Here is a 22,841-nt window from a genome sequence, read left to right as displayed (position 1 = left end):
CAACCAGTATAGACAGATCATGAACATCATCTCAAGAGATAACAGAAAGAAAGCAGAAAATGTATTGGTAACAATGGTAAAACAAGGGGGAATTAAAATGGCCGAAGTGGAAAATGTATAAGTATATACATATCCCAAAAAACTGCTCATGGAGTCTGAGCATGTATATACATCTACACTGATGTACGTGTAAGGGTGTGTTAGATACCATGTGTGTGCGCGCGGAGGGAGTACGGCAGGTTCCGTGATGGCACGGTAGTACAGGGTGCCGCCATGTTGTTGCGCAATATTGCAAAGGACACTGACGGGGTGAAGAGGTCGCGCATGCGCAATGGGAGCGCGCGAACGACAGGCCAATAAGGGAAAGGCTCTGATAATGGACCACAACTCCCGCGAGCTCTGGAACAGTCACCTGACGCTAGGAGCCAATGAGAGGGCGGGAATTAAGGAAGGAGGAACAGGAAGCGTGGGGGAGAGACCACGCTAGGCAGAGGAGATCGGGACAGAGCGAGAGGAGGTAGTGTGAGTGCAGGGGGTCCGTGACCCGCCTGCATAGGCCAGCTATTACCCTTAGGCCCATAGGAGGTTTCCCTGAGTCACAGTAGGCTGCTGTACTGCAGGGACGCCCGATAGTGGAAGGAATTGTCACCTTAGTTAGGGACAGCGCACAGAGTTGTGGACGGTCACAGTCATCTGGGATCAGACGGCTGGACACCGCGACATCTGGAGGTCAAGGGCGGAGGCAACAGACCCTTTGCGACGAGGCACCGGTTACCGCCGTGACCGGAAGGTACAATTGTAAAAGCAAGTGCACCAACACCGGTCATCAGGCGCTGATCCCGCCTTAGGAATAACTTTGTAGTGAGACTAGCAAGTGGCTAGCGGACTGAGCATATTACCTAATACCTTACAAGGACAACACTCTATAAGAGCGTGGCGGAGCCACTGTTATACTGGACAAATGCTCTAGGGATGTGGCTGAGCCACGGTAGTATAAGGACTCTAACATTATAATATACATATATATGCAAGTTATGTGTGATGTTATATAGAGAATAAGATATGGTTGCCTACGCAAAGTAAACTTGGTTGCACGCACTGTTGGTATGTTTCTTGCCCAGGGCAATCTTACATAACGGGGATCCTGGGCAAATGGAGGTGCTGCGCTAGAACCGTTACCCCAGGCTCCCAGCTAGCGGAGGCTCAGATCTCCTGGAGCCGCAAGTTGAGTACAGTACCAGTAGTCCCTTAGGAAGGTGTCAGAAAAAGGGCTACATTTGGAAGCGCTGCTGAGATATCAGACCTGGGGTGCCCCATATTTTTTTTTCTCAATTGTGCAACAAGTTTATTTCATCATGTCTGTGCCCTCGCCGCTCGAGGTGCGCAAGTGGGCCCAGCGGCATGAGATTCCCCTGACACGTGCTTTTAGCCTGGGACATGTTCCCGCCGTTCTCTCCCTCGGCACTGTGACTGACTGCGTGTCAGGAAACTTCTGCTCATGGACACTGCCCGAGTGCAAGATCACTATTACGATCGGGACCAGTTGTGGCGCAAAATATTATATGTCACTGAGCATGACATATGCCCCGAAGCTCTGCCCTTGGTACTACTGCTACCTGAGGCCCCCGGCATACACTGTCCAATAGTGCAAGTGGACCCCAACGAGCCACTGGCCGCTTCCACCCCACAGAGGGGGTATCCCAACTCGTTAGGTGCCGTCACTAGCGGCTCTGACCGCACCCCTGAAAACAGTTTGCATCCTCGATGGCCTGCTGCAATGGGCCTGGGCACTTCATTCACCCCTTCCGTCATGAGGCCCGCACTAAGCAGAATCAGTATGTCACGACTAGATGCCTACTCCCCAGCAGGGGGAAGCCTACTGGATAATGCCTCTATCCCTGTGCTTGCAGAAGCCATCCACCACTCCACACAGGCCCACCAATACCGGAAGTTAAAGGCGTTCTCAGGTTACAAACCCACGCCTCAGGGAGAAGTTGGATTTGAAGAGTGGCTGGATCACACGGAACAGGTACTGCCTGAATGGTCCTGCACTGACGCCGTCCGGAGGCAGCGTATCGTTGAATGTCTCCGACCCCCAGCATCCCACATGGTGCACTGCTATCGGGACGATCACCCGGACGCTGATGCGGCGGCACTCATTTACTGCCTTACCAAGACCTATGAGGCCCCTGTGGACGCCTATGCCCTGATGGCCAAGTTTCATGCTCTGGCTCAGAAAGAGGGAGAAATGGTGTCCGACTTCCTTAGACGTCTGCATCTGGATCTGTGGACTCTGGTGAGAAAGGGCGTGGTACCGAAGGTGGATGCCGATGGATTGCGCACTACCCAGCTACTGAGGGGGCTCCTGCCCCTGCATCCAGTGTCCGTACGTGTCAGCGGCTGCCTAGTACCCGGACAAGCCTTGGCGTTTAATGACCTAATGGACCGAGTCCAAGCGCATGAGACTGTGCTGCTGGGGCGTGACTTAACCCCAGGGAAGAAGGCGTCGGGTGGGAACAAGGACACCAAAAAGTCGGAAGCTAAAGCCGAGGCATCAGAGAGCGGGGACCCCGACAAAGAGGATTCGGAGGCGCCGACAGCTGCCCGGCACCGCCCTGTGTCGGGGCGAAACTCACCTCCCGCGCGAAATGATACCTACCTCAGTCAAATCCAGTGTTATACTTGCGGGAAGATGGGACACCTTCGGGCGCGCTGTCCCTCCCTACGGAGAACGGCGTCTCGACCGGCTCAGTCTATGCCGTGTACTCCCTAGGACGGTGGAGCCGTGGCCCAGCCTTCAACGAGTAATCGGATCGGACCCGCTGCCATCGTTCGGGTAGTAATTGAAGGTATCTATGCTTCGGCATTGATGGATACGGGATCTCAGGTGACCATAGTGTATCGGCCCTTCTACGACCAACACTTACACCGCGCTGCCGCTGTTATCCGCTGATTCTTTACGGTTGAGAGGGTTGAGCCACGAAGATTATCCCATCGATGGAGTGGTGAAGGTACATCTGGACATTCCCCAGCTGAACACCGGTAAGCACCACCCCATGGAATTGGAAGCCTTAGTGTGTCCCGAGCCACAAGACCACCCCAGCGCCCAGATAATCATGGGGACCAACACCGACATTGTGCAATCGGTGATCCGCATGTACTTACAAGAAGCGGGCGACGCCCCGCTGCTGGCCCTCGCTACGTGTCCGGCACTACAAGAGGCTTGCGGTAAAATTGCGACTGAAGAGGAGCATGGAATGTTGTACAGTCAAGAGTGGGGACTGACTCAGATCCCTCCCGGGGAAGGGAGAATGATGTTTGCGGCCTGCCACTACCCGGATAGACATCCGGAAGATCAGCTCTTCTCCTTGGAAAGCACGACACGGGATGATCAGCGGCTTGGCTACGAACTATTAGCTTCCGTAAAGGAATGGCCGGGAAAAATTACGAACAGAACCTGGGTGTATGTGCAGAACATCTCCCCGTACCCCATGTGCATTGATCGTCGGCAGCCGCTGGGCAGAATATATCCGGTGATACCTGAAAAGAAGGCTTTGGAGGGACGGCCGGCGGCCACCACCCATGCCGTAACCCCCCTGTTGGCCTTTGACTTCGGAGACTCGCCGCTAACGGAAGACTGGAGGAAAAGACTGCAGACCAAGCTAGGAGAACGACGAGGGGTGTTCTCCACGAGTGATATGGATGTGGGGTGCAGTCGCAGCGCCCGCCATACCATTCGGATGAACGACGCTGCCCCGTTCCGGGAGCGCTCCCGCCGCCTAGCTCCCCGAGATGTGGAAGAGGTGCGGAGGTTAATAGCCGAAATGGAGAAAGCTGGTATTGTTCAAGGATCACGCAGTCCATACGCCTCTCCCATCGTGGTAGTACGTAAGAAGAATGGGACGGTACGTCTATGCGTAGATTGCAGAACATTGAACAACCGTACGGTACCTGACCAGTATACTCTACCGCGCATTGAGGACCTTCTGAACGCCTTGACGGGAAGTAAATGGTTCAGTGTACTAGATTTGCGATCCGGATACTATCAAGTGCCAATGGATCTGGAAGACCAGGAGAGGACAGCCTTCATCTGTCCGCTAGGGTTCTACCAGTTCACACGCATGCCACAAGGGATCTGCGGGGCCCCTGCCACCTTTCAGAGGTTGATGGAACAGACCCCGGGAGACATGAACCCGCAAGAATGCCTAGTGTACTTGGATAACATTATAGTGTTCGGGAAAACCTTGGAGGAGCACGAGGAGCGGTTAATGAAGGTATTGGATCGACTTCAGAAGGAGGGACTCAAACTGTCCCTGGACAAATACAAATTTTGTCGCACGTCCGTGACATACGTGGGCCATATCGTATCAGCTGAAGGGATTTCCACTGACCCAGGGAAGATAGAGGCCGTAGTGAATTGGCCCAGGCCCAGTAACGTCCAAGAACTGCGATCCTTCCTGGGGTTCTGTGGCTATTACCGGGTTTCGTGGAGGGCTACTCAAGCAAAGCTAAACTCCTGAATAACCTGTTAAAGATCTATCCTGAGGATACGGGTCGGAAAAGTGTCACGGCACAAACGCCCTTTGGAGAAAAGTGGACCCCGGCTTGTGAGCAAGCGTTCTTGCAACTGAATGCCAGTCTAACGCAGGCCCCAGTACTGGCCTATGCTCACCCTGATCGCGAGTACATGCTACACGTGGATGCCAGTTTTAGCGGACTAGGAGCAGTGTTGCACCAGAAATACGACACCGGGCTCCGCCCCGTGGCGTACGCGAGTCGAAGCTTGACCCCAAGCGAACAGAACTACCCTGTCCACAAGCTGGCGTTCCTAGCCCTCAAATGGGCAGTAGTGGACAAGTTACACGATTACTTGTATGGGGTACAGTTTGAAGTGCGGACAGACAATAATCCCATGACATACATTAACACGTCCGCCAAACTAGATGCGACCGGTCACCGGTGGTTGGCGGCACTGGCCAACTACCGTTTCAACCTCAAGTATAAACCAGGGCCCACCAACGTGGGGGCCGATGCTTTGTCATGAAGACCGGGGCTCCCGCCTGTCCTGGATGAGGAGGTGTGGGAAGAGATTCCGGGGCCTGGTATACGTGCTCTATGCTCCACAGCCGCAGTAGTCGACAATCAGATCGCATTTTCGAAAGTAAGAGTAGCCGATTCATTAGGGTGTCAATCCCGTGCTGTCCCTCGGGCTTACCGAAGCGGGGAAGGAATGAATATTACAGAAGACAAGATTATCTCCTGGAACAAGCTAGTGCAGTATCAAATTCAAGACCCAGTGATAGAATTAGCCCGCCAAGCCCTGCAGCAAGGAAACCCTTCTATTCTTAAGCAAGCCCCCAGAGAGTTGGTGAAACTCTTGTTAAATGAGTTCGGAAAATTTGAACTGGACAATTGCCTCCTGTATCGGGTCATACCCTACCATAATCATCCCGACCGGCGACAGCTATTCCTGCCCAAGACTCTGCGGAATATGGTCCTCAGGGCCCTACACAATGATCATGGCCATCTAAGTGTCGACAAAACATTCGGGTTAATTCGGGACCGGTTCTACTGGCCGAAGATGAGAGAATCCTGTGGAGGTTCATTGCCGACAGTGTACCCGCTGCATACAGAGGAAGACTCTACCCACTCGAGCTGCCCCCATGGCGCATTTGAAAAGCTCTGGCCCCATGGATTTGGTGTGCATGGACTTCTTATGCATCGAGCCAGACTCCAGGGGCATCAGTAATGTACTAGTGATCACGGACCATTACACAAGATACGCCCAAGCATTCCCCACCAAAGATCAACGGGCAGTGACTGTGGCTAGAGTATTATGGGAAAAATACTGCATTCACTATGGATTACCGAATCGACTACATTCGAATCAAGGCCGAGACTTCGAGAGCACTCTCATTAGAGAACTGTTGAAGTTGTTAAATATAGGTAAGTCACGAACGACTCCGTATCACCCGGAAGGGGATGCTATGCCTGAACGGTTCAACCGCACGCTACTTGACATGCTGGGGACACTAACTGGCTCTCAGAAGATGGAGTGGAGCAAGCATGTGGAGACACTGGTGCACGCATATAACTGTACTCGCCACAAGTCTACAGGGTACACCCCCTACTTTTTGGTGTTTGGAAGGGAAGCGAGACTGCCTGTGGATGTGCGACTGCGGATATCTACCGATGGGGTATCCAACAGGACGCATTTCCGATATGTACAGAGACTGCAAGACAGTCTACAGCAGGTGTATAAATTAGCGGAAAAAACGGCGGCGCAATTAAATGCGGGCAACAAGAGGCGCTATGACCACAAGGTGAGACATAAAGAGATTCGTCCGGGGAATGCTGTCCTTCTACGTAATTTAGGCGTTCCTGGGAAACACAAATTGGCTGATCGGTGGAGAGATGGGGTGTATGAGGTAGAATCACAGATGCCTGGCCTCCCGGAATACCGCATCAAGGATTCAGAAGGCCGGGTAAAGGTATGGCATAGGAATCATCTACTCCCCATACCGCAAGTAGGGGACAACGAACTGGAAGTGCCCACGGTTGCAATAGATGGAGAAGATGAGAATACAGAGGCTGGCCCAAAGACTGTAATAAATGCCACCTCTGAGAATCCGATGGAGGGAACCTCTCAAAGGGGCCTTCCGACCTCGGGGGCATCTCCAGAAGGAGCTACGGGTAAAGAGCCCCTTGGTCCAACGACAGATACGCTGACTCCAGTGAGCCAGCCGTTAGACCCGCAGAGCCCGTGCTTTGTGCCACACAAAGACTTTGTAGATCTATTGAACCCCTCAAGGGCAGAATTGGAAATGCCAACTGAGACTTGCTATTCTCCAAAGGAGGCAGCTGAAGAACAACCTCGTCGAAGCCAAAGAACGGGTCAACCTCCAATGAGGATGGCTTACGATCAATTCGGGGCACCCCATTATGAGGCTCAGTAGTGGGCTCGCCGCAGAGTACAGTCGGTAGTGGTAATGTTCACTGAACTGTGCAATTTAATCTAGAGCCTAAATTATATGTACTGTGTGCGTTGATCTGTGTATAAAGTTATGTAGATGTAGCCCAAGCGGGGACGTTGGGTTCTGCGGGGGGGAGAATGTAAGGGTGTGTTAGATACCATGTGTGTGCGCGCGGAGGGAGTACGGCAGGCTCCGCGACGGCACGGTAGTACAGGGTGCCGCCATGTTGTTGCGCAATATTGCAAAGGACACTGACGGGGTGAAGAGGTCGCGCATGCGCAATGGGAGCGCGCGAACGACAGGCCAATAAGGGAAAGGCTCTGATAATGGACCACAACTCCCGCGAGCTCTGGAACAGTCACCTGACGCTAGGAGCCAATGAGAGGGCGGGAATTAAGGAAGGAGGAACAGGAAGCGTGGGGGAGAGACCACGCTAGGCAGAGGAGATTGGGACAGAGCGAGAGGAGGTAGTGTGAGTGCAGGGGGTCCGTGACCCGCCTGCATAGGCCAGCTATTACCCTTAGGCCCATAGGAGGTTTCCCTGAGTCACAGTAGGCTGCTGTACTGCAGGGACGCCCGATAGTGGAAGGAATTTTCACCTTAGTTAGGGACAGCGCACAGAGTTGTGGACGGTCACAGTCATCTGGGATCAGACGGCTGGACACCGCGACATCTGGAGGCCAAGGGCGGAGGCAACGGACCCTTTGCGACGAGGCACCGGTCACCGCCGTGACCAGAAGGTACAATTGTAAAAGCAAGTGCACCAACACCGGTCATCAGGCGCTGATCCCGCTTTAGGAATAACTTTGTAGTGAGACTAGCAAGTGGCTAGCGGACTGAGCATATTACCTAATACCTTACAAGGACAACACTCTATAAGAGCGTGGCGGAGCCACTGTTATACTGGACAAATTCTCTAGGGATGTGGCTGAGCCACGGTAGTATAAGGACTCTAACGTTATAATATACATATATATGCAAGTTATGTGTGATGTTATATAGAGAATAAGATATGGTTGCCTATGCAAAGTAAACTTGGTTGCACGCACTGTTGGTATGTTTCTTGCCCAGGGCAATCTTACATAACGGGGATCCTGGGCAAGTGGAGGCGCTGCGCTAGTACCGTTACCCCAGGCTCCCAGCTAGCGGAGGCTCAGATCTCCTGGAGCCGCAGGTTGAGTACAGTACCAGTAGTCCCTTAGGAAGGTGTCAGAAAAAGGGCTACATACGTATTAGAATGTACAGTGTTGTTTGTTTCTGTGATTACCAATTTATTTTTATTTGAGGCATTTAGGGCCTCATGCAGTAAGCGCCGATAAGGCTTTTTCGGCATTTTTTCGCCATTTTTTGCCCTCCAGATTCAGTAAGCGCCGATAAGTGGGAATTATCGGCAACTTTTCTTTCCGATAAAAAATTATCGGGAGCCGGCTGCCGATAAGCCACTTATCGGCACTTTTTGAACCCGGCTGAATTCAGGTAGCCCCGATTAGCTCTTCGGTGCTGATCGGCACTCCAGATTGGAGAGTTTATCGGGAATCCAGCCCGCCAACTAAAGTTGGCAAGTTGGTGGAGGAGAAGCATCGGCAAGGGTGACACTTAGAAAAAATCAGCCCTTTCTCCTGCCTGTGACTGATGCCGGGGGTCTCCGGAGCTTATACCCACACCGGAGCCCCCCGACATGCGTCCGAGACAGGAAAAATGCATGTACAGCCCACTTCATTACCTTAGCGGCTAACCGCTAAGGCAATGAAGGGGTTAACCCACCGTGCCAGCTTTATTGTGGGTAGCGGGGGTGGATTAAGGGGGTAATTGGCCCTTGTTGTTTGTTTTGGGCTTGCGGGGGGGTTGCGGGTGCACTTAACCCCTTCACGACCGTAGCAGTTAATACCGCTACGGTCATGAAGGGGTTAAGCCCTCCCGCTACCCACCCGCAAGCCCAAAACAACCACCGTTGGGGCTAATACCCCCTTAACCCACCCCCACTACCCACAATAAAAAATAATCACACACACCAGCCCCACACTAAATAAATAAATAAATCTAAATAAATAAATAAACATCTCTAAATAAATAAATAAATAAATATATATATATATATATATATATATATATATATATATAGAATCCAATGCACAGCCGGCACACCATATGCAAGTAAATAAGTTTTGGTGCTTATCCCATAAAGCAATAACAGACCATACGATACCGGTTGCAACACGACATCAAGGGACAGCACGCAGGTAAGTAAATCAAAAATGTTCTGTATTTGATAGAAGACACAAAAACCGACGTTTCGGTCCCCCAGTGGGACCTTTCTCAAGGTGGCACCACCGGTCCCCACGGTAGGCCCAAGGATGTCTGGGAGCCCTGGGTCAGACCCACAGGTGTCTGCGGGGCCTCGGGTGGTTCACACGGGGGTCTGGGGAACTCACGAGTGCTCACTACGGGTCCGTGGTGCCCCCACAGAAGTGGGACCACCGCTTCATCCCCGCACCTATCGGTCGGCGGTGCCCCCACAGATGTGAGGCCACCGCTTCATCCCCGCAGACTATGGGTCCGCGGTGCCCCCACAGATGTGAGGCCACCGCTTCATCCCCGCATGTGTCACCCGTGAAACCACCAGCCTGATACCCGTGAGATACCCGAGGAGACCCGCAGGTGGTCTCCAGAGGTCCCACGCAGAACCACGGAACAAACCCTGAATGTAAAAAAAATAAACCTGGCCTATACATTCAATACATACACCCCCCCCCCCAACACCTACAGTACAATAATGTGCAAAATAACTATTATCCAGATAGGGATAATAGATTATTTGCCCGTTATTAAAAACATTAACTAGCATATTCAAATAAATAAAGTACTACTGACCTCATCAATAAGAAGTCTCCATCGCCAGCAACATCCTTGTCTTGTCCACAAAATACATAGCCAAAACATAGCCAATACATTGCAATTACATTCAGATATCAATTAACCCCTTAAACACCTTTTCGGATAATAACCGCAAAGGTAATTAAGGGGTTAAGCCACACTGGCCCGATACCCACCCTTCACCCATGAATTTGTACAGTGGCTTCATCATGCAAATATATATATATATATATACAGAGATATATATATATATATATATAAATATATATATACACACACACACGATGAACCAATATACAAATAAATGTAGAAGGGTTAACAAAAACATGCTGTACTCAAAATAACACTTCTCCATACAGACACTATACAATAAAATTAATTTCCTTTCATAATACTAACTGATCTTACAATCAAAAACATCAAATGCCAATCAAATACCTCTAATGACAATCAACACATTGTATGCATCATATATACAATGTAAATGCAATCTATGCACCATATAAATTCTGCAAATGAATGTTAACAATAACATTGCAAGCAAAATACAGATACCTCCAAACAAGTATACTATTTTATCCAATCCAGTAAACATAAATCAATTACCATTCATTAATGACATCCCTAAACAATTTACATTCCATCCCTAACAATTAAACAATTAAAAATTCAAGCCTTTAACATAACAATTTAGCCTGAGAAAAAATATATGTACCAACAAGAATACAAAATTTGAAACCATGGCTAACCCTCACCTCAAGAACACCATACAATATCAACAATTACATCTATCTAATTTTAAAATACTTTAAACACACAATAAAGCATAGCAGCATAGACAAATTAATTTAAAACACATCAAATCAAGCTTTTAAAACAACATAATTTCTTACCCTGTATGTATATATCTCTCTAGACATACATACATACAGTATATACATACAGTGGCAAGAAATGATATACCACAAAAAAAAAAATTAACAAGTTAAATAAAATACATTTCTTTAGTTCACTTACCATTACTTGGCCCCACCGACTCCCGTTGAACAGCTTACTCACGTACAAAACCACAAGGCACAGGAACCCATAAAATAACAAACCATAAAATAATAAACATTAAACTAAAAATCCAAATCAATCCACGGGTCTTCTAATTGTAATCCATCTTCATCTGTATTCTTCTTTCTTGTATCTTCTTCCGGGTTCTTCTTCCCGTCTTCGGCCACGCCCTGTCCTTCTTCTTCTGTAGGAGGTCCTTCCTCCTCGGCGTCTTGCTTCAAAATGAGACGACATAGGCTTTTAAAGGCCTATGATGTCACATTTTCATCATGGTTCGCACGGTCCTGATTGGGCCGTGAAAACCATGTGTTTTGGCCGAGAAAAAAAAAAATATGACGTCACTTAAAGGCAATGAAAGCACAGCCAATTAGAATAGCTTTGCTTCAATTGCCTTTAAGATGACGTCATGAAAAAAAACATGGCCGGCCTCACATGGTACGGTAGCCAATCAGAGCGTGGAAACTCCATCCCTACTCTGATTGGCTCTAGTATACCATGTGACAGAGGCTTGGGGAGAACGGATGTGACGTCATTGAAAGCCTGTCACATGGTACTAGAGCCAATCAGAGTAGGGATACACTTCCCACGCTCTGATTGGCTACCATACCATGTGAGACCGGCCATGTTTCTTTTCATGACCTCATCTTAAAGGCAATTGAAGCAAAGCCATTCTGATTGGCTGTGCTTTCATTGCCTTTAAGTGACATCATCATTTTTTTTTATCGCCCAAAACACATGGTTTTCACGGCCCAATCAGGACCGTGGGAACCATGACGAAAATGTGACGTCATAGGCCTTTAAAAGCCTATGTCGTCTCATTTTGAGGCCAGACGCCGAGGAGGAAAGACCTCCTACTGAAGAAGGAAGACAAGGGCGTGGCCGAAGACGGGAAGAAGACCCCGGAAGAAGATAGAAGAAAGAAGAATACAGATGAAGATTGATTACAATTAGAAGACCCGTGGATTGATTTGGATATTTAGTTTAATGTTTATTATTTTATGGTTTGTTATTTTATGGGTTCCTGTGCCTGGTGGTTTTGTACGTGAGTAAGCTGTTCAACGGGAGTCGGTGGGGCCAAGTAATGGTAAGTGAACTAAAGAAATGTATTTTATTTAACTTGGTAATTTTTTTATAAGCTTTTTTAACATGTGTTTTTTTTTTGTGCTATATCATTTCTTGCCACTGTATGTATGTATGTCTAGAGAGATATATACATACAGGGTAAGAAATTATGTTGTTTTAAAAGCTTGATTTGATGTGTTTTAAATTAATTTGTCTATGCTGCTATGCTTTATTGTGTGTTTAAAGTATTTTACAATTAGATAGATGTAATTGTTGATATTGTATGGTGTTCTTGAGGTCAGGGTTAGCCTTGGTTTTCAATTTTGTATTCTTGTTGGTACATATATTTTTTCACAGGCTAAATTGTTCTGTTCAAGGCTTGAATTTGTTAATTGTTTAATTGTTAGGGATGGAATGTAAATTGTTTAGGGATGTCATTAATGAATGGTAATTGATTTATGTTTACTGGATTGGATAAAATAGTATACTTGTTTGGAGGTATTTGTATTTTGCTTGCAATGTTATTGTTAACATTCATTTGCAAAATGTATATAGTGCATAGATTGTATGCATCATATATACAATGTAAATGCAATGTGTTGATTGTCATTAGAGGTATTTGATTGGCATTTGATGTTTTTGATTGTCAGATCAGTTAGGATTATGAAAGGAAATTAATTTTATTGTAGTGTTACTTTATGGAGAATTGTTATTTTGAGTAAAGCATGTTTTTGATAACCCTTCTACATTTATTTGTATATTGGTTCATCATGTGTGTGTATCTCTCTCTCTCTCTCTCTCTCTCTATCTCTCTCTGTATATATATGTATATTTATATATATATATATATATATACACTGGCGACACACTTTATTTGAGCTCGGCTAGTCCCACGAATTCGGGTATACCCGGGTGTATTGAGGTTTGTGACTGTTTTCTGCCCGAGTGCATTGAGGTATTTTCCAGCAAGGGATTGAAGCATTTTATTCCCGCTGGCTGCAATACTGCACAGTATATATATATATACTGCATTACAATTCATGAATTTATGCCATCTGGTAGACACGCGAAGCATTGCAGCCTATTAAATCCTAATCATTATCATTTAACAGATCAGCCGCCCGTCAGCCAGGCATGAACCCAGGCTGGGAAGGCAAACGCAACGGGGCTTGTCAGAGGTGAGGAGCGGCGCATTCCAGGTATCTGCCAGGTACATACTGGGTATTTGCTCGAATAAAGTGTGTCGGTGCAGTATATATATATATATATATATATACAGTGTTCGACAATTGTATACATTTACACGCCCGGGGCGGGTGGATTTAACCCCCAGGCGAGTAAACATTGGCCCAAGCAGCACACGTGTTTTATTTTTAAATTTCCCCCGTTCGCGCTGAAATTTTCCCCTGCTCGAGCTGAAAAAAAAAACTCCCCTACCTGACTGCTGATTGGCGCGCACTCCCAGGCTTTGTGGGCGCGCGGCCAGGCTCTATATGAGCCAGCCCCCAACGAGCAGCCATTCTTTCCGGCTGGAGCACTTGGAGAGTAAATAAGTACTCTCCAATCCTCTGTCTCGCGGCCCCACTGCTGCTTCCCTGCAAGCCCCCTTACTCCCCGCGCGAGGCAGGTGTTCCCCCTTCTCTTCCTGTTCCCCCTTCTCTCCCTGTTCCCCCTTCTCTCCCTGTTCCCCCTTCTCTCCCTGTTCCCCCTTCTCTCCCTGTTCCCCCTTCTCTCCCTGTTCCCCCTTCTCTCCCTGTTCCCCCTTCTCTCCCTGTTCCCCCTTCTCTCCCTGTTCCCCCTTCTTCCCCCTTCTCTCCCTGTTCCCGCTTAACTTGGCTAGGAGATCGCAGTGGGGGTGTCCCCCCCTTCTCAGGCTGTCACGGCATCCCGCGCGGGGCAGCAGATCGCAGTGGGGGTGTCCCCCCCTTCTCGGGCTGTCACGGCGTCCCACGCGGGGCAGCAGATCGCAGTGGGGGTGTCCCCCCCTTCTTGGGCTGTCCCGGCGTCCCGCGCGGGGCTGGAGATGGTCACAGGGGGCGGTGGCGAGCGGGGCAGTGGTGGTGCTCGGTCCCACTGCCTTTCCTCTTTCCCCTGTCGTGTGTGTGTGTGTGTGTGTGTATATATATATGTGTGTGTGTGTGTATATATATGTGTGTGTGTATATATGTGGGAGTGTGTGTGTGTGTGTGTGTGTGTGTGTATATATGTGGGAGTGTGTGTGTGTGTATGTGTATATATGGGAGTGTGTGTATATATGTGGGAGTGTGTGTATATATGTGGGAGTGTGTGTATATATGGGAGTGTGTGTATATATGGGTGTGTGTGTATATATATATGGGAGAATGTGTATGTGTGTATGGGAGTATGTGTGTGACACCAGAGGTACCCCCCCCCCCAATCAGTCACCTGCCCCGGTCAGTCAGTCACCCCTGCCCCGGTCAGTCAGTCACCCCTGCCCCGGTCAGTCAGTCACCCCTGCCCCGGTCAGTCAGTCACCCCTGCCCCGGTCAGTCAGTCACCCCTGCCCCGGTCAGTCAGTCACCCCTACCCCGGTCAGTCAGTCACCCCTGCCCCGGTCAGTCAGTCACCCCTGCCCCGGTCAGTCAGTCACCCCTGCCCTGGTCAGTCAGTCACCCCTGCCCTGGTCAGTCACCCCTGCCCCGGTCAGTCAGTCACCCCTGCCCCGGTCAGTCAGTCACCCCTGCCCCGGTCAGTCAGTCACCCCTGCCCCGGTCAGTCAGTCACCCCTGCCCCGGTCAGTCAGTCACCCCTGCCCCGGTCAGTCAGTCACCCCTGCCCCGGTCAGTCAGTCACCCCTGCCCCCCTCTCTCTGGTCTCCCCCATCTCCCCTCTCTCTGGTCTCCCCCATCTCCCCTCTCTCTGGTCTCCCCCATCTCCCCTCTCTCTGGTCTCCCCCCGTCTCCCCTCTTTCTGGTCTCCCCCATCTCCCCTCTTTCTGGTCTCCCCCCGTCTCCCCTCTTTCTGGTCTCCCCCCGTCTCCCCTCTTTCTGGTCTCCCCCCGTCTCCCCTCTTTCTGGTCTCCCCCCGTCTCCCCTCTTTCTGGTCTCCCCCCGTCTCCCCTCTTTCTGGTCTCCCCCGTCTCCCCTCTTTCTGGTCTCCCCCCGTCTCCCCTCTTTCTGGTCTCCCCTCTCTCTGGTCTCCCCCCTCTCCCCTCTCTCTGGTCTCCCCCCTCTCCCCTCTTTCTGGTCTCCCCCCTCTCTATGGTCTCCCCCGTCTCCCCTCTCTCTGGTCTCCCCCCTCTGTCTCCTTCTCCCTCCTGTATCTTTTTCTCTCTCCCTCCTCTGTCTCTTTTTCTCTCTCCCTCCTCTGTCTCTTTTTTCTCTCTTTCTCTCTCCTCTCTCTCTTTCTCTCTTTCTCTCTCTCCTCTCTCTCTCTTTCTCCCTCTCTTCCTCTCTCTCCCTCTCTTTCTCTCTCTCCCTCTCTCTCTCCCCCTCTTCCTCTCTCCCTCCCTCTCTCTCTCTCTCTCTCTCTCTCTCTCTCTCTCTCTCTCTCTCTCTCTCTCTCTCTCTCTCTTCCTCTCTCTCTCTCCCTCTCTCTCTCTCTTGCTCTCTCCTTCCCTCTCTTCCTCTCTCCCTCTCTCTCTCCCTCTCTCTCTCCCTCTCTCTCTCTTCCTCTCTCTCTCTCTCTCTCTCTCTCTCTCTCTCTCTCTCGCTCTCTCGCTCTCTCTCTTCCTCTCTCTCTTCCTCTCTCTTCCTCTCTCTTTCTCTCTATTCCTCTCTCTCTCTCCCTCTCTCTCTCCCTCTCTCTCTTCCCCTCTCTTCCTCTCTCTCCCTCTCTCTCCCTCTCTCTCCCTCTCTCTTCCTCTCTCTTCCTCTCCCTCCCTCTCTTCCTCTCCCTCTCTTCCTCTCTCTCCCCCTCTCTGTATCTGGATATCTTATTTACCCTATATATCTTAACTGTCCTATACTACACCAAAATAACTTATACTGCTTTCTTCCAGATCTGACTCAAGCTTCACACGGAAGACATCGGAACCCCCCTAACCCAGAAGAGAGGTAGGGAACACAACCCCTCCAACTTATAACATTGCGGGAATGAGGTACCTGGACATTGAGGGACTGCGGATCAGGTAAGATCCGAGGCGGGATTGCTGCTTTAGATATTGTGAAGCGGGGACGTCCAGACACTGGTTAAGGGGTTCAGGAAACTAGTCATTCACCTGTGGCTTTTATTTCTAGATCCGACATTTACACACACACACACACACACACACACACACACACACACACACACACACACACACACACACACACACACACACACACACACACACACACACACACACACACACACACACACACACACACACACACACAGTGACACAAAGTGAGATACAGAGTGAGACACACACACACACACGTCACCTCGAGGGAGGAAGGGGGTCCTTCCGGGCGCCGCCATCTTAGGTGCCCCGCATGGCATCTGCAGGCTGCCTGCCCACTGCCTGTCGGAGCACCGAGGGGGAGGTTAGGGGAGCACCGGGGGGGAGGTGAGCGGAGCACCGGGGGGGAGCTGAGCGGGGAGCTGAGCGGGGAGCTGAGCGGAGCACCGGGGGGGAGCTGAGCGGGGAGCTGAGCGGAGCACTCCCTCGCGAGGGAGGAACGGTGTCCTTCTGGCCGCCGCCATCTTATGCGCCGCGAGGGAGGAAGGGGGTCGTTCCGGCCGCCGCCATCTTACGCGCCGCGAGGCAGCTGCAGGCTGGCCGGCCACTGCCTGTTCCCCCGCTGGGAGGGGAGGTGAGTGGAGTACCGGGGGGGGGAGCTGAGCGGGGAGCTGAGCGGAGCACCGGGGGGGGGAGCTGAGCGGGGAGCTGAGCGGAGCACTGGGGGGGAGCTGAGCGGAGCACTGGGGGGGAGCTGAGCGGGGAGCTGAGCGGAGCACCGGGGGGGAGCTGAGCGGAGCACCGGGGGGGAGCTGAGCGGGGAGCTGAGCGGAGCACCGGGGGGGGGGGAGCTGATGGGGCCAGGTGAGTGTGATGGGGGGTGGGAGAACACAGAGAGAGAGAGAGGTGTGTGTGTGTGTCGTCACTCCACCTCAGGCCAATCAGAGGTGCGGGGGCGGGCGGGCCAAGGGACCAATGAGATTCAGGGAACACATCAGGGAAACATACATACATACAATGCTTTCAGAAATATATAGTAAGATATATATATATATATACACAGTGGTTGACAAATCACCAAAAAATTTACTCGCCACACAAAAAAATCTACTCGCCACCTAGTACCAAACGTGTGCTGCTTGGGCCAATATTTACTCGCCCGGGGGTTAAATCCACTCGCCCGGGGCGAGCAAATGTAGAGGTTTGTCGAACACTGTATATATATATATATATGTATATATATATATATATATATATATATATATATATATATATATATATATATATATATATTTGCATGATAAAGCCAATGTACAAATTCATGGGTGAAGGGTGGGTATCGGGCCAGTGTGGCTTAACCCCTTAATTACCTTTGCGGTTATTATCCGATAAGATGTTTAAGGGGTTAATTGATATCTGAATGTAATTACAATGTATTGGCTTTGTTTTGGCTATGTATTTTGTGGGCAAGACAAGGATGTTGCTGGCGACGGAGACTTCTTATTGATGAGGTCAGTAGTACTTTATTTATTTGAATATGCTTGTTAATGTTTTTAATACTGGGCAAATAATCTATTATCCCTATCTGGATAATAGTTATTTTGCACATTATTGTACTGTAGGTGTTGGGGGGGTGTGTGTATGTATTGAATATATAGGCCAGGTTTATTTTTATTACATTCAGGGTTTGTTCCGTGGTTCTGTGTAGGACCTCTTGAGACCACCTGCGGGTCTCCTCGGGTATCCCACGGGTATCAGGCTGGTGGTTCCACGGGTGACACATGCGGGGATGAAGCGGTGGCCTCACATCTGTGGGGGCACCGCCGACCCATAGGTGCGGGGATGAAGCGGTGGTCCCACTTCTGTGGGGGCACCGCGGACCCGTAGTGAGCACTCGTGAGTTTCCCAGACCCCCGTGGGAACCACCCGAGGCCCCGCAGACACCTGTGGGCCTACCGTGGGGAACCAATTGTGGCCCATGGTGACCCAAGGAGACCACCTGGGGGCCATGGCGCTGGCGGGACCCACCAACAGGCCTCCAGAACCTGTTTGAAAAGGGCTGCTGGTACCCTGTAGGTCTGTCAGGTGCCCCGCCAGCCCACCGGGGACTCGCGTGGGGCTGCGTTATGAACCCTGTTTGTAAAGGATAAATCTTGTATTTATGGGGGGGCACAGGGGGTGGGTAATGTATTTAATAAATATAATGATGTTTATTATGTCACTGTATTGTTTTTATTGTTTTTATTGTGGGTACTGGGGGTGGGGGGGGGACGGACGGTATGTGGGTAGGCCTCCCTTGTGGGTAGTGGGTGAGGGTGGTTAGGCCTCACGGGGTGGGGGGTTAGTGTGGGAGGGTATGTAGGCATCCCGAGTGGTGGGTGGGTTAACCCCTTAATGACTGTAGCGGTTAATAACCGCTATGGTGATTAAGGGGTTAGGGGACATTACTTTGGATGTTTTCATTCTTGTGTCTGTTTTTCAGCAGCGGAGGGGGCCATGGGCAGGATGAAGAGGAGGATGGCCTTCATGGCAGCCGGACATGGGTGGTGAGTACTATATGTATTTAATGTCTTTATTTCTGTTTATGTATTTCAAATACACAGTGAGTGTATGTTGTTTATTGCTATGTTTATTGGGGGCAAATGTCCCCAATAAACATGCTATTTGCTCTGACTCAGGCCCTCATTCTCTCCCATCTTGATTACTGTAACCTCCTGCTGTCCGGCCTTCCTGCCTCTCACCTGTCTCCCCTACAATCTATCCTAAACGTTGCTGCCAGAATCACTCTACTCTTTCCTAGATCTGTCTCAGCATCTCCCCTCATGAAATCCCTCTCCTGGCTTCCGATCAAATCCCGCATCTCACACTCCATTCTTCTCCTCACTTTTAAAGCTTTACACTCTTCTGCCCCTCCTTACATCTCAGCCCTAATTTCTCGTTATGCACCATCCAGACTCTTGCGTTCTTCTCAAGGATGTCTTCTTTCTACCCCCTTTGTATCTAAAGCCCTCTCCCGCCTTAAACCTTTTTCACTGACTGCCCCACACCTCTGGAATGCCCTTCCCCTCAGTACCCGACTAGCACCCTCTCTATCCACCTTTAAGACCCACCTTAAGACACACTTGCTTAAAGAAGCATATGAATAGCACTGTGGCTATTCTGAACACATGATACATAAAGCTTGGCCCCCTGCAGACGCACTTACCAGAACTCCCTCCTACTGTCTCTGTACGTTCTCCCTACCTACCAATTAGACTGTAAGCTCCTCGGAGCAGGGACTCCTCTTCCTTAATGTCTAAAGCACTTATTCCCATGATCTGTTATTTATATTATCTGTTATTTATTTGATTACCACATGTATTACTACTGTGAAGCGCTATGTACATTAATGGCGCTATATAAATAAAGACATACAATACAATACAACCCCTTCATTGCCTTAGCGGCTATACGCTATGGTAATGAAGCAACATTTCTGTATTTTTAATAATATTGTGCGGAAGCAGGGGGTCCCCTGAGCTGAAACGCATAGATTTGTGGCTCAGAGACCCCCTGCTTCCCGAGTTACAGGCCCCGGTTTGGGGCACCGGTGCCAGTGTCGCCGCCATATTTATTTATATTTACACGGCGCGAATGGGGTACAATAAAGATGGCGGCGACACTGCCACCCGATGACACATTCCGGGGCCTGTAACTCGGGACGCAGGGGGTCCCTGGTCCACAAAGCAACGCGGTTCAGCTCAGGGGACCCCCTGCTCACAGTACACTATTATTAAAAATACATTCATGCTGCTTCGTTACCGTAGCACATAGCCGCAAAGGTAAGGAACAAGTCTTTATTGATATGTGTGTTTTACTGATAGTGTAGATGTGCAGAGGGTCTCCGGAGCTGAACCGCTTTGGTTTTAGGTCCGGGGATCCCTTGCTTCCCGAGATACAGGCCCCTTTAGGGGGTGCCGGTATCCCTCTGCTTTGTTTACATTCCGCGGTCACGTGATCGGGACCTTTAAATGCAGAGGGATACCGGCACTTCATAAAGGGGCCTGTATCTTGGGAAGCAGGGGGTCCCCGGACCTGAAACTAATGCGGTTCAGCTCCGGAGACCCCCTGCACATGTACACTATCAGTAAAAGTTGTTTATAAATACTTTTTATTTTGCCGATGTTTGCGCTGAGAGAGCGGCTGGTCTCTCTCTGCTGCAAATATCTATCGGCAGACAAGGCCTATCGGAAGGATTATCGGGAGCCAGGCTGTATCGGCACATGCTCATCGGCAGTTTTGCTTTCGCAATGATTCGGCAGGGATCGGCATGGATTCGGCCCTTACTGAATAACGCGAGGGCAAATCGCCAAAAAAAACCCTATCCGCAACCCTTCCCGAAAAGATTTTATCGGGGCTTACTGCATGAGGCCCTTAATGTCTGAAACTGTTCAAGCAAATTGTCTGAAAATGTAATACACGTTGCAAAATAACACATTTTGTGTTTCGTGTCCAGAGTCCTTTTGATGAGATGTACCTGTAACAGGGACTTATCACTGTTGGAGAGAAACTGCTTCTAAACCCAGCAGTGTTCTGGTTAATTGCTCACAGGCAATCAACCAGACTCCACCTGGCTGATTAGAACTTTTAGAAAAAGCCTGGTCTGAGAAACAGGAAAGAGATTCCTTAGTTCACCATGGAGCTGACATAAGGAAATGGAGGGCTGTGTTCTGGGAGCAAGACAAAAGGGGACCAGACATCTATGCCTGGACCCTCAAGCAGACAACTACCCGGACACCTCTGACCTGAAGGGCCACCTGCGTTAAGGTACCGCTAAGACTTTGGGGTGATAAGTGGGTAAGGGGTTTCCCCCCCCCAGTCTTGCAGAGAGGGACTGGGGAAGTAAGTTAGCCCTTACACAGGGATAGGTGTTTATTGTTGTTTTATGTATATTTTTGTTTACTGTAAAGGAACAGGCAATAAAGCCTTATTTTAATTTCACCTTAAAAACAGTCTCCATTGCATACCTCTGCACAGATCTCTTACAGTACCGGCTAATTGTTTTTATCACTTTAAAAACAAAATATGGATTCCAAGATGGCGGCTGCACCGATTCAGTGGAAGCAGATCTAAGTTAGGGCGGCAGAAAGGTACCCTCAAACTTTCATCAGAATCAGTTTAGGCGTTGGGCCTGTGGAGAGAGAACACACAAACACAACCAAAGAAGTCACAAAGTCTAGTAGAAGTCTTCACTTCGCTCGCTCATCCAATCCAATACTGCTTCAGCAGTAATAGAAACACAACAACTTACTCCTGTTATCTGAAAACATGGTTGGAATTAACAAAGCATCTTTCAACCTAAATCTGTAGCAACCAAAATAAACTATTATTTAGAAATGACATTATTATGTAAACACATCTGTCTGACACGAGAGAGGATAAACTCCTCTAATATGTAATAATAAAGCTCATGTAATAATCTGATATGTCCACAGGAGGGCAGTGTTCTTTAGGATATTATATTTCTAGTTCAATTGTTTTGTGAACCTTCTAACCACCAGAGGGCAGTGTTCTCTCTGACTTCTCACTTCACAGCTATATTTTGGAAACATCCCCAATAGTTTAATGCAGAATAAAGTTAGATAGCAAATACACTTATATAAAGAAAGCGATTTAAGATGCTTGACAGTGAATGGTCCATCTCGTTCATTATTACCAATGTGTGCTTTTTTTTTAATTTAACCATTTTAAAAATAAATGTCTTTCATCTCTTATGCAGTTTCCTGAGTTAACATTTTCACTTTGGGTAACAGACAAGTTACATTCACACATGAATTTGGCCATTCCAGAAGAAGTCGTGATTACGGTGAACGTACGTAGGGCAGCGTCATCATGCTTCGACGTCATCTCTGACGCAGCTACTGTAGTCACAGGCTCCGGGATTACCAGTTAGCGTACCTGCAGGACGCCTTCTCACTCGCTATCCGGCAATTGCAACTGCTACTTTGTTTGAGTCCACCCGTTTCATGAGTATGCGTTATCTGATCAGCGGTTATACCTACTCCAACTACAGCATCACGTTCCAAATCAGGCGACCTCGTGGGGTTAAGCTGTTTAAAAGTGATTTACTTCCTGAGTGATATACATCGGTTTCTCATCTCATTAGGTAGTCACTGCTCCCATTGGCTTTATCCACTTGTTATCTCTCAGACAATGTATTTAGCGCTGCTCACACTAGAACCGCTAAGAGCACGATACTTTAGCGCAGCTGTGGAGGGGTTTTAAGGCAGCTAACAGCCACTTGTATAGCAACCTCCGGAGCTGTAACCCTTCCTTATGCGTGACGTGTGCTTCTAGTCAGATCCTGGGCTATTGGAGGCACAAATAGCCCATTTCACATTAGACCTGCTAAGGGCATTACCAGGCCCGGGTTATCCATTGGGCTCGATGGGTACAGTGCCCAGGGCCTAGGCAGCTCCCAAGGGCCGACGGAAACATTTTAGGGCCAATATATCTCAGATAACTCAAAAAGGAGAAAAGAAAACTGCTAAATCAAACGTAATCATTTGCTTTAGTTGAATTACTATCCCTAAACCTTTTTATTATAATACATCTACAAATGTTGAAGTATATATACACATGCATGGAACGTTAAAATCGTGAGATATTATGGAAAGTTGAATAATCAAGAATTAATAATAAGTAGCCTTACCGCGTAACAAAATAGTACAGTGTCGTGTGTTGGATATCTGAATTTAATGATATTAACT

The sequence above is a fragment of the Ascaphus truei genome, chromosome 13 (genome assembly GCF_040206685.1).
Source record: "Ascaphus truei isolate aAscTru1 chromosome 13, aAscTru1.hap1, whole genome shotgun sequence".
NCBI lineage: Eukaryota > Metazoa > Chordata > Amphibia > Anura > Ascaphidae > Ascaphus > Ascaphus truei.
The sequence above is the reverse complement of the archived record's forward strand: the minus strand, read 5'-3'. Positions refer to the sequence as shown.